The sequence below is a fragment of the Hirundo rustica genome, chromosome 7 (genome assembly GCF_015227805.2).
Source record: "Hirundo rustica isolate bHirRus1 chromosome 7, bHirRus1.pri.v3, whole genome shotgun sequence".
In the NCBI taxonomy this organism is placed as follows: domain Eukaryota; kingdom Metazoa; phylum Chordata; class Aves; order Passeriformes; family Hirundinidae; genus Hirundo; species Hirundo rustica.
The window spans coordinates 33,299,357-33,318,287 of record NC_053456.1 but is presented as its reverse complement, the minus strand read 5'-3'; the positions used below and the strand labels follow the sequence as shown (position 1 = coordinate 33,318,287).

Sequence of the window (18,931 nt, the reverse complement as noted above, 5' to 3'; positions counted from 1 at the left end):
CCACTCTGCTATCGCTTGGACTCTTATGATTAGTCTTGTAGCTAAGCAACAGATGGGCAGTCCAACTGATGTGGCATGGGCAAGCAGAAATGTGGCAATTCAGAAGGAAAGTAGTACTTTGAAGCTTGCTAAAACCAAACTTGAACTTGAGAACCTCTATGGCCCTCAGTGTGCTTCAGATCAATGCCAAAAGAACTCAAAACCTGCCAGTCACGTTAGACAACAGATCTTCACTCGTGACTGAGAAACAAACCTAGAAAAATTATCTGTGTGGCAGGAAATTCATGGCCTTCCCTTTGCTGCAGAAGGAAAATTAGAGGAGCATCAGCAAGATTAAAGAAATTTATCTGGGTAAGTTTTTCTAACACTCAAACACAGTTAACACAGCTGGTCCTAGGACTGCCACACCTGGCTTGGAGGCTAAAGAGGAATCACTACAAAGAATTAATAAAACCCCTCAATTAACATTAATGTTTAGGAGAAAGCTGCCCCTTCCAGGGATCCTGGGCTGAGGATCAGACTGTCATTTGGTTCTGAGGAAATTGGCTGGACGGTGACTACCTTCACCCTAGTCTGAGCCACTTTGATAAAACCCTGACTCTAAGCACAAACAACATCAGTCCCAATGGTGCTTTTTGGTCTGAGCCAGGCTTTGATCCCAGCCGGGTAAAGCTGCGTAAAGACCTGCAGGTAATTTTGCGGCCAAAAAAATCATGGAAATTCACTTTTTTTCAATTGCATAGAGCTCTGAGGCAGGAATAAAATGCCATTTGGCAGCTTTCCCAAAGCAAAGTACCTGCACCATCAAATATAACTGCAGCACTGAGGTACTGGAGCTGCTGCTGCTCAGCAGACAAGCATGCCTCTCTTCTAAAGCATCTTCAATCTGCTCTTAAAAAACACTTGCAGACATTTATGAATCAATGCCACACTAGTGCCCTGGGAAATGGCTGGCTGGAGAGGCAGAAGCAGAACAGCTCAGTACCAAGATGCCAGGCTGGAAACAAGGGGCACTGAGCCACCATCTTATCCTCCAAAGCTGCTGTGAAGCCAAAGACATAAAAGTGTGTCAGGCAGCCTCTGCCCACCTGTTGGGAACTCCGTCATTTCTTGGTCAATAATAACAACATTTCAGTCTCCTTTTCAGATGACTACATCAGGGTTGCACAGAATTTTGGTGGCAGATGCAGAAACAGAGAGGATTCTGATCTGACACCATATTTCACCGTTTTCTAGAGTTCATTTTTGTTCCTTTCCCCTTCTCAGGCATTAATTTCATTGTTAATTCTTACCGTGAAATCACAACATCGTCCCATTACAGGAGAAGAGGTAAAGCTTGAGTTTTAAGCCCACGTTTAGGAACACGTTTGGTGTTATCATCAATAACACAGCTCTACTTGCTTTCAGTCAGGATTTACACAGGACCTACCAGTGACACTACCCTCAGGCTGTTTTATGCTTTATTGGAACAGATGCAGCTGATCTGCAGAGCTCACTAGCAGAGGACTATGTGAAGGTGAAAACTTACATGGATTAAAAGGCAGAGGTAAATTCGTGGGCACTGTCATCTGCTGAAGGTACAGGGTAAGACCACTCACTCCCTGGCATCTCTGAGCCTGGAGTGCCATGAGCAGGACCTCTAAAAGTTCCCTCTGTTCTCGTACCCTTTCCCAAATCATTCCATACTTTCCATTGTACTGTGTATCTGCTGGTCTGTAGCAGCCATAGTAATTCTTTTGTTAGGAAGGAGACTGTAAAAAATATTCTAATTTAAACAATGCCTCAAGGTTAGCCATTTCTCAGAATGTCTTTTCAACTCAGCCTCTGAGCAGAAATAAAAGGGCACTTTTACTGTGAGTGTGGAAGACTCTTGGCTCATCTCACAAAGTGAACTGACAGCCATAAGGTGTGACGTGATCTAATTTTAAAGTTATCATCTAAGACTCCAAATTTATTTTATTAAAGAGAGCCATAACTAAATTTTGATGCCATTAGATAATGCAATTAAATATTGGCTTGCTTGCAGGTCTTTGTATTTTGCCACAGATAAAAAAGACTGTATCTACAAATGGATGTCTTCTCAGATTTTCTTCTACAGGATATTTAACAGATACTGACATATGAAATAAATCCTCAAAATCTAAACCAAAATCTTTTAATCTACAGAAGCAAACTGAAGAAAGTTGTATCTTGATATGGGAACCTACAAAATGTTTGCTGCTCTGTGAACTCCACAAATTTTAAACCCTTCCAGCTAAGTGAAAAATAATTCATTTAAGCTTTCTGCCATTTGTAGACGAGACAATAAATAACACTACATGACTTTTCTTAGGAAATAAAAAGACTGCAGAAGTGGAAATGGATTAAACATGGCTATATCATTGTTTAAATCCCATTAATATGGCCTATCCCACTGGAAAAAAAACCCACTGCATTTAGTGTAGTCTCAGTAGTTTTTAATCTGGATTCAGAAGTTACAGTTGAGCAGTATGAGGGCAGTTTGAGTCAAAATGTTCGGGACCCATCAGAGGTTCAGAATTTGATGGCCACAATTTGAAAATTACTCTTTTCCTAACACACAAGAAACCACCCCAACATAACTTGGTTTCTACAGCAGCCAGAAAAAAACCAATCTCCTCCTAGATTTTTGTATCATAGGTAAGGTACAGACTGATTTTCTCAGTTCACTGCAAGAATACCTGGTGGTAGCAAAGCACAGCAGTATTAAAGATCCATGAGAGGTGATACTTTTTACACAGAATGGCTCAATATTTGCATCCATATTAATGTGTGAGCCGACATACAGATTTGATTACAAACACTCTGCTTTAAAAATAAACAAAAGCACAATACACCGTCCTATTAATAAATAATGGTAATTACAAAAAAAAAAAAAAAAAAAAAAAAAAAAAAAAAACACAAAAAAACAACACCACAGGCTATTTAATTTACTTTTGTAAGAGCCAGTTCACAGAGGATGCTTTCATAGGGAAACATTAACCATTATTTCTACTTGTTTACAAGAACCTAAAGGGAAAAGCTCAGTTACGTTGTAGCTTGCAAATATTGAAGACAAAACCACCAGCTTTGCCTATGTCCTGGAGCGAGAAAGAGAGGAAAAAAGGGCAAGAAAGGAAAAGGTAATTTAGTGGAAATGAGTTCACTAGGCTTTCAGGTTATGCTTGGGCTTCTTTTGTGTCTTCTTGTAGATAATGGTGTTACTTGAAGCCACAGTCTCCAAAGAAAAAGTTTGGATAAGTCCAAAATGCAGAGGAAATGCAAGGCTCAAAGCTGAGTCACAGGTGTTGTGACCTGACTTTTCCTAAAAAAGCAAGAAAATAATGTGTGCATGTTTGTGTGGCAGATTCAGTCTAGAAAGTACTGTTCCCTGAGTGTTACCATGAGGACTAAATAAAATGTTCTATTTAATGCAATTGTTCTCTTGACCAGATATATTGGTCCTTTCTGACCTCTCAATTAATGCATATCAACTGTTGTCTTAGAGAAGACCAAGTGTGTAGTTGAAAGCTGCAAATTCAAGATAAGAAAAGCACCCAAAACACAAAACAAGCTAATTCACCAGGAGCATGTGTCGCTAGAGGACACAAAAAGAATGATACTCACACAGTAAGTCCTCAGGGCAAAAAGAAGGGAAGATTATTTTCTTGACCTCACTTATATAGATTCTGGACAATGACCAGGTGTTGGAGAATGAGGTTGCCACCTTCTCCACTCCACTGGCCAGACTAGAAGTCCATCAATTGTCCCTCCTCCAAGGAGGAATGTGAAAACAACCACTTTGTTTATGTTACACTGCGTGAGAAACTCCACTACAAAGATGTAAACAATCAGAAGGCTAAAAGAATAGGACAACAAGCATGGACAATATGTGCAGAAAAACAGCTGGAAGTCCCCAGGTGGTCCAGGCTAGCCCCTGCTCCCCCCAATTCAGTCAGAGCTCCAAGTCTGCCAGTGAGATTTAAGTTCTTGAGCTATGGAAGTGCTTTTGAACATTTTGTCCATAAAAGCCTCCCCCCCACACTTATCTTTCAGGACAGAAAATTAATCCCAATAATTTCATTAGGTAAAAATGAGTTCCTGTTACCCAAAGGATGCTGGCTCACTCACACTGGCAGGGGAGTGTTCAGCCTTCACGTGGCATGTCCTGGGCATTAGAGTGAGTGGCTGCCAGGGGCATTTTCAGATAACTTGCCTTGATTTCTCAGCTTGCTACAGAAATTCGTGACTATATAAGGTGACTCCAGGCTCAGACAGACTCCAATTTCTCAGTACAGGTCTACCTTCCATTTTCTTCATTAAATATATATATATGCATACAAATATATTAAAAAATGAGCCTTAGTGCAAGAGCTCAGTAAAATTGATTAAATGGTTCCCATTGGCTTCCTTGGGCACTGGTTCAAAATATTAATCTGATTATCATTATGGCTCAAATTCAGCATGGTTGTTAAGTACACATCTAACTGAAAGCACCTAGACAGTCCTGTTATGATGATTCATGGATTTTAAAAATAGAAATATGTTTAACTGCTCTCTTGAACTCAGGTCAAAATGAAATCAATACATGCCACGGCTCTTCTTCATGAAATATTAAGGCAAGATACATAATTTATTGTGCTCTGTGTATGCATATAAAATTTAGCACTGCTTACTCTGTAATAGACCTCTACATAATTTAAACTATATAGCATCCACTTGGTGCTTGGAGAGGAGAGAAATCTTCATTAAACCTCAAAGGGTACATGGTTTGGTGATCTGGGGATTTAGTTTGTTCTTATTCTGTGGATGTCTGCATACTAAATCTCTGCACACATGTTCAGAAGCCCTTTTCCAGAGGGAAAAGAAAAATCACAGCTTGTTGTGAGGCTGTGGGAGGAGATCCTGCAAGCTTCTGCTGATGGACAGGACTTCAGTGAGCACCCAACCAGTGTGCCCAAACCACTCCAAGGACCACCAGTCACCCCTCAGGACTACCTCTCAGCAGCAAAGCTAAGAGATTCCTCATTGTATTTAATGGTGCATTGTCCTGGGGAACCCAAATTGTTAATTGTATTCCGTATCTATCTGTGCTCAAACTTATCACAGCCTATTTAAGACCCTGAGGCCAGAAAACAGAATGAGGGGCAGGGGGCTAAGGTGCCCTGGGCTTGTTAAAAGTCAAGGCACTCAGGCAGAGTCACTCTCTAGCCTTTGCCTCTTGGCTTTTTCTTGCCCCTACTTACAAGAGTAGCGTTGCAGCAACCCTCTTGTTAGAGGACAGAAATGAGCTGAGACACAGACTCTTTGTTTATCACAGCATGAAAAGGGCCCTGGTTTATTCCTCTTTACAGCTCAGCCATCCTGACTCCAACCATTCACTGACCCTGGCTGCAGCAAGCTCCTGCTGTAGGTTTCCCTGGCAGCTTCTGACTGCTGGTTATTTCCTGCTAAACTCTGACTGCAGGGATCAGTTTGCAGACTCTGACTGCAGGCTTTCACCCAGCTAGACTGTGACTGCAGGTTCCAACAACAGGCTCTGACTGCACACCCAGACTGACCTCATAGCAGGGATTCTCTGCCCAGGATCCTCCTGCTTCATGATTCTCTCATTTCCTCTTCTTCAAGGCTTCTCTTCCTTCATAATTCCCCCCTCGCCAGTTAACCCACTCCCTTTTATCACATTGATCTTTATTGGATACAGCTGTAACTCATCAGGGGTGAGGCTGTATTGGGTAATTAACATAGCTGTTACTGATCAGGGGCCAGGTCACCTGTATTTCCTTCTCCTACAGAGCAGCCCCTCCAGAAGCCACATTTCACAATCAAAAGCCGTTTCAGAGTGAATTTTGCAGCACCTGTGGCTGTGGCATTTCACTGAGAGGAGCGGCTAAGCTCCGTGCAGTCACCCCAGCCTTCCAGCAGAGCCAGACTGGCAAAGGTGCAAGGAGTCTGGGACACTCTGGGCCACTGCTTGCTGTCTGCTGCCAAGAGTAAGGCCAAGCCCCTCCATGGCTTCCAGCCCTTGTCAAAGTCCCAGCCACCGAAGTGTGCCAGGCTGCACTTGCTGATGGAGCTGATGCTACCAGGGAGATAAGAGGGGGGACAGCTGCTGCCATTTTCCCTTTGTCCGCCCTCACGCGGTTGCCCATGGTGGGCACCATCTTGGGGAATGCTTCACTCTGCCATTTTCAGTTTCTCTTTGTTCCCCGAGGGAGGCCCTGAGATTTCAGCAACTTTGTAACTAATGATTATTTACTGTCGTTTTTTGCCTGTTGCTATTTTTGTTTTTTAAATAAACTGTTATTTTTTTCACTTATGTCTACTCATATTCATTTCTCCTTATTGGTGAAAAGGGAGGTAAAACTTAAAACTAGGAGGAGGTAACTCATTTTAGAGTGTCCCCCTTTAATTGTCTTAAACCAAAACATTCCTTCAGCTGGACAGGAAAGAAGGGAGCCTGTGGTAGTAAAGCCTACCTTATTTATTCACTATCAGGGATAATCATGGTTACTATTGGTTTCTAAGCCATTTTTTCAGTTCTAGTCCTTGTTTACCAATGACATCATACTATCTGTGGGCCTTACAGTAATATATAAAAGACTCACAGACAGAAGCATTCAAGAGAACATTTAAATATATTTATACACAGAAGTGCATTTCTACACTGTCATGCACATTAGGAAGTAACATGTTTAACCTCAATATGTATTTAAAAGCATTTCTTGGCTGAGAGATATGACACATTTAGCACCTGTGTCATATGGGTGGGTTTTCAAAAGCATTGCCGCCTTTTTTCACAACGTGACTCTTCCTTGCCTGTTCCTGGAACTGTTGTTGCCTCTGATGGAGAATGCTGACCACAACGATTAGGATGCCTCTGTGCCCTACAAAGGAAAAGCAGGGAACTCTGCCTGGAGCTTCCCATTTCCCAGACCCAAGGAGATACACTGAAGAGAAAGAATGGACAAACAACGGGAGGAAAGAAAAGGCTTGGTTTTGTGCAGCAGAGTAATGTGGTGATAAACTGATCCCAAAGGGGCAGGTTCCTGTAGTGGGTTGACAACAGCTGGATGCCAGGAACCCATCAAAGCCACTCACTCACTCCCCTCTAGAGCTGAACAGGAGAGAGAAAATTTAACAAAGGGTTCATGGGTTGAGATAAGGAGCTGGGAGACATCACTCAGCAAATACCATCATTGGCAAAACAGTCTCTAATTAGAGAGATGAATTGAATTTATTATTAACAAAATCAGAGCAGTATAATGAGAAGTAAAATAACCCTTGAAAACATTTCCCTCCCCCACTCTTCCCTCCTTCCTTGCTCTACCTCCTACCCCAGTGGTGCAGGGAGAGAGGAATGGGGGTTATGGTCAGTTCATGACCCATGGTTTCTCCTGTTGCTCAGCAAGAGGATTCATTCCCCTGCTCCGCCTTGGGGTTCCTCCCACAGGAGACAGTTCTCTGTGAACTTCTCCACCAAGAGTCCATCCCATGGTCAACAGTCCTCTTCATATTGCTGCACCATGGGTCACTCTCCCATGGGATACATTCTTTCAAGGACAGGCTACTCCAGAGTGGGCTCCCCTCTCCATGGCTCCCTCTCCCACAGGGTCACAGCCTCCTCTCAGGCATCCCCCTGGCTCTGGTGTGGGGCTTCTCCACAGGCTGTGAGTGGATCTTTGCATCCCCCGTGGATCCCCATGGGCTGCAGGGGCACAGCTCCTTCACCATGCTCTCACCATGTCCTGCAGAGGAATCTTGACTGTGGGACTTGGAGCACCTCCTCTCCCTCCTTCTCCCCTGACCTTGGTGTCTCCATGTTGTTCCCCTCACATGTTCTCACTTCCTCTTCTCTGACTGAAAGAAAAAAATTGTGCCCCACTTTGTTTTGATTTTCTCCTTAAATATGTTACCACAGAGGTGTTAGAACCTCTCTCACAGGCCCAGTTTTGGCCAGCAGTGTCCATCCTCAGAGCTGTCAGGGATTGGCTCTGCCAGACATGGTGGAAGCTTCCAGCAGCTTCTCACAGGAGCCACCTCTGTGGCCTCCCCTGCTACCAAAAACCAGGCTGAGCAAAACCAACAAACTTAGGTTCATGAATTTTCTTTATGTCTTTAGGTGTGAGGGAAACAAAACAAGATAAAAATTGCCAGTTGTGCTCCAACTTTGAGTTCAAACCAATACAACTGCAACCTCACATGGCTTCTGGTAGATAATTATTACATAGGCAAAATTACCTAAAGAGTTTCAGAAAAAAACCCCACAACTAAATTTTTATGCTACAGTGGATTTGATGAAAATATTTCATCTGTAGAATCAGGGGATGTAATATTTGGAACTGCTAGTTGTATTCACCAAATTATTAACAGCAAAGCCTTAGTACTTCACCCATGAGTTCTCCATGCCAATCATTTATTAAGCATGCTGTTATGAACACCTGGCAGAGAACAAGCCTCCCATGTAATTTCTTGGAAACCTCATTGGAAATTCACTGGGAATTGATCTGAGCCACCTGAAAGTCAGAAGGCACATACCTGCAGATAAGAGCTGTGCTGTGAATCAGGCTGTGCTCCTACATGAGGTCACCTCCCCAGCTACAAGAGACATGTGCTCACAGCCCAACAGGAAATGGGATAAACACTTGGAAAAATAAGAACAAGCCTGAGGCTGGTAAACATGTCGATCAGAAAGGAGCAGGAAAGTCTTTGTTGCACTCATGCCAAAGGGGGTTTTTGTTCTGTGGATACTGGGGACAATGGCATTGGACCGAAGTCATGAAGACTGCTTGGTATGTGTTGCCCATCTCCATCCATCTCAGCCTGAGACTGGTAAGACAAAGTGAAGAGTTCCCACATCCTGAGCAAGCCAAAATGAGTCTCAGATTTCATTGCTGAGCCCCCATTGCCCCGTTTGAGTCTGGTTTCCATGTACATGCACAGATAAGCTTCACCAAACTCACAGTTCACACAGCTGGGTGCAGTATTACAAAACACTCTGTAAAACAAGAGCTAGGAAACCTTTTCCTTTTCATTTTTTTTTCTTTCCCCCTTAAGAAGTTATTTTAAAAATGCTGCCAAGAGCTCAATATTTAAGTTCAGTAAAATAAAATACCCTTGTCGTGTGAAGCTGCAGAGGCGTGCTGACAGATGGCGCTAAGTGAATAGGAATTGGGTTTTAAATAGCCACATTAAATACATAAGATTACTTCTTACACGTGAAGTGCACCTGAGCAGTGTCAGCATTTTAATTACTTCTTACACATCATAAATAATACATTAGAAACAAAGCTCAGGAAAACAATTTCTTGAGATGTCACGAGACAGAAAAGGATATATTCTCTGTGACTCATCTCTCTGAGCAAATCTCCCTTAGAGCTGCAAGTTGCTCCCAGCCTTAGCCAATAGCTGAAGGGTGGAGGCAAGAGGAGGAGGCTGCAGGTAACACACTGGTCAGTTGGTTTCCAGAACACCACCTGCAGAGAATTTTTTTCTAATAGTAAAGCAGCTTTAGTGAATATAGTAAATATCTGCACAGCACTGGCAAGAGTAGTAACAGTGGTAAATTCCCATTTGAGGCAAGCCCTGCTCTGGTCCTAGCTGGGGATGGTCAGCTGGCAAGGCAGCCTCTGGAGGAGATGGCATCCTCAAAGCACAGGCAGAAGGGGGAGAACCACATAAATAGAAGGAAGTGCATAGAGTGAAAAAGGCATTCAAAGCACATCAGTGAGAAGACTGGGAGTTTGCTGAGACCCACAATAATATGACATTTGCAGAGCAACAGTAAAAAAGTTCAGTGTTTTCTTTGAACAAGTGTCATCTTCTTCACTCCTAATTGGAAGTGTTCAAAGCCAGGCTGGATGGGGCTTTGGACTACCTACTCTTGTGGAATTTGTCCATGTTGTGGAATGAGATGATATTTAACGTCCCTTCCACCCCAAAGCATTCTGTGATTCTGTGACTAACCTGTGCCAAGAAAAAGTTCCTGCTGACTCATTGTAATGATCCCTGCATCTCTCGCACAAGCTCGTATACCAAATACTTAAAGAGCAAATGTGATCACATGAATTTACCTTGATTTTTTTCCTGTTAGGGCTACTAACATCGGTGATTGCCTGAAATCAGCCTCTGACCAGCTGGATTAGCCTCACATTTGGGACTCCTCTAGAAAGTGCCTTGTGATAATGGCTGGCGAGGATGGCCTGCTCAGGAGAAAGGGGAAACAAGTAACAACCAGGGCCAAGAGAAGAACATAAAGATGTAAGACACAAGATTTTGTAAAATTTAAGCTGTGACCAGGAGAGATTTTGTTCATTCTCGACTTGCATGGATTAAACAAATACCAACATCTTCTCTCCACTGGTTATTTAGAAAAACTGGCACACAGAGCTAGTCCAGAGTAAAGCCTGGAACACAGGCACAGCCCATGGTCAGGTCTCAGCATCTGCTGTCTCTCCTTGCAGAGTGCCCCCTGAGCACCCTCGTCAGTGCAGGTGCAGCCCTTGCCCACAGCAGAGGCACCACTGGCTCCTCCACTCTGTGACACAGCCAGTGCCTTGGAAGGTCAGGCCATGCTCTGGCCAAAAAAACTGTCACTATCTTCCTATCCTTCTTCTCACTGGGTTCATACACACTTCAACCTGGTCAGTGCCAAGAGCTTCCCTCTGTGCTTTTCCTTAGGATCAGCATCATGCAGTGGCACCTGGTAGAGCCCCACCTGCCAGCTGGGCCCTGCAAACCTTCACCCCTCCTCTTCCTCCTCTCCAACCTCCATCCCCACCTCTTCACAGCCTTCAACAGTGAAGCGAGAGAGTTCCTAGGGAGCTGCTTTTTTATGTAGAGCTGAGTTGGGGATCATTTCTATGACATTGTTGCGTTATTAAATATGCAAGGTTTAAACCACATTTAATAACACGCTTGTTCCAGTTAATCTCCCACTATCAGCTCAACCCTCAAAATATTTGAACTCTAGCTGTGAGGTTTATATGGGCTAAACAGTAATTAGAAAGTTTAATAAGCACCCAGGGAAGCTTCCTGAGTTTTCCTGCGTTTCCTCATTCAGGTAAAATAAAATCTGTTGTTCTGTCTTCTAAAAGGAGTTTGATATTTCCTAAAACTCAGTAAACTCTTGGGAAGATTAAAGTGGGTTAAAATTCTAACTGTATTGTGGAGGAAAAACCACTTTCTAAAGCTCACTCTTTTTTTTTCTGTCTTGAAGAGGCTTTGAGAATTGCTAAAAGAGCATAGAGAAGACGTTTCACATAAGCCACACTTAAAAATCCGGTGGGAAAAAATACTCTAGGAGATGGAGCTTGCAGCTATGCATCCCCAATGGAATGATGTTCACACTGGTGTGGTGGAGAGCTCTGAGCTGTATCTTGCTCAGATTCAGTACCTGACGTCCTTCACAGGACAGGAATTAGACCAAGAGAGTCACATCAGGAAGATATATACGTCCACCCTTTGGAGTCTGGTGGAACTTTACAGAAAAACGACCAAGCAAACTTCACCAAACCCAAATGAATAAATATTTCAATGTTTCTATTCAATGAAACAATCTTATGCTAGAACAAGCAAGAAAAATACCACTTATACACACAGACTTTAGCATTTGTTGGCTATAGATAAACTACAGTGGGGCTGTTCCTGTACAGTTCCTGTTACCCTGGTTTTTCTGAGTTTCTTTATTAGCCTTTTGATTTTCATAAATGGAGTCAGATCTTTTAGTTACTGTAAAATATTAGAGCAGTTTTTCTACCTTTCCCACAGAAGTAACATAAACAAATCCTTTGTTTTTCATTCTCTGTCCTTTGTTTGCATATTTCTAACCTGAAAACAATTGTAACTGACAATTGGTCTGGCCACTGAGGCTGAGGGGTAGAAACCCCAAAAAGCCAATCTTCTGCTAGACCCACAAATGTATAAAAAGTAAGAAATAAACAAAGGGGTCCTCTCTTCTCTCCGCTCTTTCAGCTGGGAGCTGGATCAGAAGAACCTCTGCGAAAATCTCTTGTCTGTGTGTGATTGCTTTGTGTGTCTCAGTGACAGATTCCTTAAACCATCTTTCTGGGCAATAGGAAATCATACCCTTGCATAGGAAAGCAAGGACGTCTCCTGAGTTGTGAGAATAACATCAGGGAGAAGGATCCACAGCACACTACAAGGAGAGAGAAGGCATCTCAGAAGAGGACAAAACAGCTGTAAAAATCTACTTCTCCCACTTCCATAGTAGGCAGGAACTGAAGGCCTGTTGTACCACATTTGGGAGGTCCATAAACAAGGACAATTGGAGCATGAGCACACCAGTGGAGACACAGTACTGGAGAGAGAATCAGGTTTGTGGAGGTTCAGAAAATATTAACTTTGAAAGCTTCGACAGAGTTGTTAATTGCGTATTTTAACATATTCATACTCTTCTTTTAGATACATCACTTTAAATTGTAGACATAGCTACAGGCAAGCCAGTGAAGGAAATTTGAAACAGTGACATCAGATTTGTAGAAGTAAATATTTCAAGCAAAATTCTAAATAGCCGGTGCTCAGTATATTTCTTTTTTTCATGTATCTGTATCATGCTTTGAGGGTGAAGCTATTCCAGCAGCTCAATGCAGAATTCATCTGGAAAATGCTGAAGGGAAGTCTTAGACTGGAAGTACTGGTTTTCCTCATCCTCCTTAGCTCCTGTTATTTGTCTGCATAATTTCATCTTTAGTTGTCTTAGGCGTATTAATGTGCCCATTACATCTTCCATCTCCATTTAAATAGCTGAAATTCCAAGCAATAGCCATATTAAAAAACAAACAAACAAACTATTTTCTTACCTGAATAAATAAGAAAAGCTGTAGATCTTCAGCAACAGCTCAGTGTCAAATTCCTCCTGCCACGTGTCATTCCTCAGCACTAACGGAAAAAAATCCACTAAAGCTCCATTAACTGCTGCTGCTGCCCTTGAGCCATCACAACGTTGTCTCAGGCTGTATTTTTGGATAAAGCAGGAGTGAAGTGTGCTGCTTTCACAGCTCTCCAGTGCATTGAATGTAATCACTCACATTGAATCATAGTGATGGACCCCATCACTTCACCGCTTTAGAAGAACAATCCAGTTCTGTATTTGCTTTACTTTTGGGGAAGAAGGATGCTTCAAGGCTTGCATAAAATGCCAGAAACTCATGAAAAGCTTTTTTCTATTTGACTCAGCTTGGAAGAAATTATTTCTTTCAATTTCACTTGCCATACAAAGATATTGACAAATGTATTTCAATTTGTTCACAGTTTGCTTCAGATGAAGTTAAACTTCAGCATTAAGATGAGCTATAGCTTTTTGCAGGCCTCAGAAGATAATAACATTGGATATTACATATATTATACATAACATCAGAATATACATCAGATATAAGGAAAACTATTTTCATCGCAAGGATAGTCAAACACTGAAGAACACCTCAGAATCTCCATCCTTAAACACATGTAAAACACGAATGGAGAAGTTTTTGGCCAGCCTGATTTCAGAAGATTCATAGTAATTACTCTACATTTCCATTCTATTATTCTGTATTTCTGTTCATTTCAGACATCTGTAGAAGTTCCAAAAACCGTAACAGAATGTAGTTGTTGTCTGTCCAGCCGGTGATCCACAGGCTGCAGAGCACCACCAGCTTCAGAGCAGCTCTTGCAGCCACACTCACGGAACTGTTCCATTTCTGATGGAAGTGTCACACAACATACAAGAGGGGTCTTCTTCCAGAAAGTAATTTACAAAATCGCTGCTGTTCTGGATAGCCAAATCCGTTGTTTCCCGTTAGGCATCTGTACTGCAATTCTGCATCTGGTAAGACTGCAGCAGCCAAAGGAGCTGTTAAGGTTCTGAGAATGAGAAAAGGCCAAAATCACGGAGTCACAGAGTGGTTTTGGTTGGAAAGGACCTGAAAGATCATTCAATTCCAACCCCCCTGCTGTGGGTGTGAAGGTGTTCTACTAGACTAGGCTGCTGAAAGCCACATCCAACCTGGCCTTGAACACCTCCAAATACAGGTTATAAACTAGGTTTTGAAGCATCCTCAGAAGACAACACCTACACAATCCGACCCTTCCCTGTGTTTTGTGCTTCTGAGAATAATGGAGATGGAGACACCTTACCTTTAGAGAGAGAGGGATGATGAAAAGAGGCATGGATAGCTACGAGGAATAGATGCTTACTTAGGAGGCATTGCTTAGTCCCTCATATTTCCTACAACAGATTTTTGCAATTATAAGGGGTTTGCTACAAAATTATAGGACCCATACACACATGGAATTTCAGTAATATGACAAAAACAGGAGAAGAAAATTGTCCAGATGCTATTAGAAAGCAACCTGTTTGCTCTACCCTCACTCTACAACGCTGCCCCCAGTAAATGAGATCTAGAGCCTTTGCTGGAGTGTGATAGATATCAAATTAGTGCCTGGTAAAATTATGGAGAAGACTATTCCGGGAGATATTGAAAAACCCTGAAAGACAATGAAGTAATTTGTCACAGCCTCAAAGGCAGGGAGGCCCTGCAGAGAGACCCCTCTGGATTAGAGGAATGGGCCATCACCAACCAGGTGAAGTTCAAGAAGGGAAAGTGCCAGATTCTGTACCTGGGATGGGGCAACTCTGGATGTACAGACAAACTGGGGAATTCGATGCTGGGAAGCAGCACCACAGGATGGGACCTGGGGGTCCTGATTGAAAGAAAGTTGAAGGTGAGTCAGCAGTGCCCTGGCAGCCAGAAGGGCCAGCTGTGTCCTAGGGGCATCAGGCACAGCATCACCAGCCAGGTGATGGAAGAGATTGTCCTGCTGTGCTCTGCACTGGGGCAGCCTCACCTTGAATATTGTGTGCAGCTTTGCATCCCTCAGCACAATATATGAAAGGCATTAAGCTACTGGCTTAAGTTCAAGGGAGGATAACAAAGAAATACTTCGAGGGCACTTACAAAGCCTTATGAGGAGTGTGTGAGGAGCCCTTGGTCTGTTCAGCCTGGGGGAGACGGAGGGGAAACCTCATCGGGGTCTGCACTCTCCTCATGAGGGGAAGAGGAGGAGCAGCCACTGATCTCTGCTTTGTGGTGACCAGTGACAGGACCCAGAGGAATGGCTCATAACTGTATTGGGGAGGTTTAGGTTAGATATTAGAAAAATTTCTTCTCCCAGTGGGTGCTTGGGCACTGAAACAGTGGTCACAGCATCAGTCCTGGCAGAGCTCCAGGACAGCTTGCACCATACTCTCAGGCACGTAGTGTGACACTTGGGGGTGGTCCTGTGCAGGGCCAGGTGTTGGACTCAGTGATCCTTTGTGGGTCCCTTCCAACGCAGCATATTCGGGGATTCTGTGAAATACATAGAGCATAAATCTACAAATTTTAGTTTCTTGCAAGCTCTGCTCCCTTAGAAGCATTTACTAAGTGCTGGTATTTAGTCCTTTACATATTCCACCTCCTGCAGGTAAACAAGTCAAAATCACCCTAGATCTTCTCATGCCCAAACGTGGATACTTCCTGCATTTCTGTTGGGACACCATCACCTTAACTCTTCTACTGAACTAGGTAACAGGATGATTAAGCATGAGAGAGGTCACAACTGCCACTTTGGATACCTTCCTCAGCCAACCGAGTAAGTCGAGCACGTTGGAAAAAAATAAGACGTTTTATGTGGTAAGTTGTTTGCAAATTTCTGAAGTCCTCCTGTTTTGGTACTCAAGGTTTCTGAATTCTTTACAAGCTGCACTGAGGACATACAGTTGATTTGGTTGGTTGGTTGGTTGGGGTTTTTTTTTGTTTTTGTTTTTGGTGTGTGTTTTTTTTTGTGGTTTTTTTTTGTTGTTGTTATTTTTGTTTTGGTTTGGTTTGGTTTGGTTTTTTGAAAGAATGAAAGGAATTAAGAATGAGAAGTTTTTGGCGTTTGGAATTTCCCAGTTCATGGAAGTGTTCAAAATCCTTGGCTTCCAGTCAACTCTTGCTCTTCCAATCAACTTTTGCTCTTGTAGTCAAACCAAGAAAGTGAAATTTAAAAAGTTAATCCATTACTTATACAAACTTAATGACAACAACGACAATAAATTAAAAATTAACTTCAAGCTGAAAAGGACTTTTGCTCTGAAACACTGATCCACTCTACTGAACTCATAATTCCTTTCAGAAATATTATTTTGTGGTTTGCTCTGTCCCCATCAATAATATATCAGCAATGTTACAATTCTAGAGCTTGGTAGGAAATGCTTCTGTTACCCAATAAACACCTTCAAAACTACAAAAATTCTCCCTTTCAATGTTGGGACAAATCCCTTTTGCAACTTTTTTCCCATGACAAACAGCAAGGCGTGGAAAGCCCTCTGGGAATGGGCTCCTAGCGGGGCCATCAGGGTGAAGAGCCCTCAGCAGGGTTTTTCTTCTCCCTCCCCTACCTATTTCAAGCCCTGTATGTTGCAAGGCAGAGGTCTGTAGGCCTGATGAAATATTACCATCTGGATGACTCAGGCAAGACGATCTGGCTGTACTCCCTTTGAGTTAGTCAAATAATGCAGCTCTGACATCTTCTCTGGAGAATGAATCACAGATGTAGGAGCAGGCAGCTGTTCAGGTGTGTAGAGGGAAGCACAAAGGTAGGCATTCTCCCTGAAAAAGGCCTCCCAAACGAAGCCCTTAGTTTGTAGCATAACCCACAGTCGTATCTCCTCATACCTAAAGGGCAGATCTTTTAATGAGGTTATTTGGGAATGTACAGTTGGCATACTTTTAATCTCTCTGCCAAGAAGCAGATGTGTTTCCTTAACGAGTGCTCTCTCATCAACGTGACATGTGGTAGCCACCAAGACCAACTTGTCTCCAAAACCACGTTGAGTCAGGGAGAGCCTCCACACAAAGTTACATCAAGGCCCAGGTAATCTTTCAAAATATAACTCAAAGAAGCAAGATAAACAGCATCTCATAAGACCTTGGAAAATGTGATGCACTTCTGCTTTATATGCTCATTTCCCCACTGAAGATAATACAACATGGAATTAATTGTTTAAATGCATTCTTAACCCATATATTGCTCAATTTGTTTATAAGTTGCATTTCTTTTGTGCATCCTGTTGACAAATTTTGAGAAGGAACAATCCACGCATGTTTCTGGGAGTTAAGAAAGGAGAAACCTTTGTCCTTTCTCTACATCTAAGAGTCATAATATTCCCAGTAGGACCAGCTTTACTTAAAACAAAACCAACCAAACAAAAACACACAGAAAGACCCCACAGAACACAAATGGGGCACGGCATTAAAAGAGCTTGCACTGTGAAAAACATCCTGGAAAACTCGACTCCACTATTCCAAGAATATCATGAACATCAACAAGTGACAACTGTAATCAAGAAGACAGAGGAAGAACATACACTAACAGTATATTATAAAACATCCGTTTACTTGGCTCATACGAAACTTAGTCACCTTGTAGTTCACAATCAGTAGCATAGACATTTGGTATCCTGAGAAAAGTTAACAGGGGGGCTTTGGATAAAACTGGAGACCTTTGTTATCCCTCTCTTTCACTAAATAATGGATGTTATTGACACTTTGCATTAAACAGATAAAATTTGATTCTCAGCTCTAGGCACCAAGGCCTGTGAAACAGACCCATATGAACCGTGGCATTCTTAACTACCTCATACCATCATTTCCTACTCTGAATTTTAAAGAGCTTACAGACTGCCTAAAGGCTTCTTTTTTAGCCTTTACAGACTTAAGTGTGAACTTAAAAGCTTTTTATTTTACCAAAGATAGCCATTATCGTCCAGTTTTTCTTGGCTCTTTACCCACTTTACTTTTTCCAACAACACTTTTTATCACATGTATTCATTACATCACTAGGATGTACTACTTCAAAACTGAAGGGAGCAATTATTAACTAAGCTGTGATTATAGTGAGAGCTCCTGGCATTTATTTAGTCCCTTTAGACCCTGGTATGAGACCCACCTAAGAAACGCAAGCCTTAAACTTCATCCTCTGGAGGGCAGTGTCAGTACGAGTTGTGGCAGTGCAATCAATGCCGAAAAAGTTAGAGAATTTACTGCCCATCAGGTCCCCAAATAAATCTTCATATTAATTTACCAGTTTCAGTGCTACCTGTCCCTGTTGATCCATTTTTACTCAATTTTTCTCTGGAAGGAGAAAAGAATTTGTTATTAAGAGAAGCTATAGCCAAAGACCAAAATTTTCCTAAAATTATTCCAACTAGTCTTGAATTTTTTGAAGTTCAGGCTTATAATCATGTGACATACTGGGAAACACACCAGAAAGACATAGTCCTCCTTTGACCACTTTGCACTATTTTTTTGTGCCAGTTTCACTGCACGACCTCAACTCTGTCCCTCATTCTGCACCTTACAAAACGTCCAGTTTTCATCAATTCATGCTAAATTAACATCCTTTTTTTGCATCCTGCAGCTTAAAACTCATTGTTCCTCTTACAGTAAGACTTACACAACCATCAATCTCCTAAAAGCAAACTCCTACATTAAAACTTCCAGCACAACTCTCTACCATCAACACATTCCTATCAAATTTTATGTTGTTCCTAAGATTCCCACCCCAAAAATACATCTGGAACAAAGATCCACTGTCACAATAACAGCTGAAACTCCCCAATGATCCCTGCAAAGTTAGAACCAGGACTGCACTGCGATTCTCTTGGTATGTGTTAAAGCAGAGCTGGGTTTGAGAGCTCCTAAGGGTACACTTTACAATTTCATGTGGCATTCACTGAAAAAAACAGTATTTGCACTCAGAGAAGGGCACAGAGAGAACCTTGTTTAAAAGTTGCCCTTCAGTGCTCTGGAGCTGAGGGGAATCAGGGTGATCTGTATACTCTAGGGAATACCTTCTGCTCCATGCAGAGTATCTGTTTGCTGCACTAACCTGAAGACCCCTGCCCTAA

The 18,931-nt window shown here is 42.4% G+C and overlaps 1 protein-coding gene across 17 annotated transcripts in view; it reads right to left on the bottom strand.

The window, feature by feature from the left end:
• MAP2 (microtubule associated protein 2) overlaps positions 1-5,640 on the bottom strand; it is a 245,669-nt gene extending 240,029 nt beyond the window's left edge. For all 17 annotated transcript variants that reach the window (XM_040069916.2, XM_040069957.2, XM_040069958.2 and 14 more), the window contains exon 1: positions 5,559-5,640. The gene's annotated coding sequence lies outside the window, so the exon portion shown is untranslated. The remainder of the gene's footprint in view (positions 1-5,558) is intronic.
• Between the last annotated feature and the right edge of the window lie 13,291 nt (positions 5,641-18,931).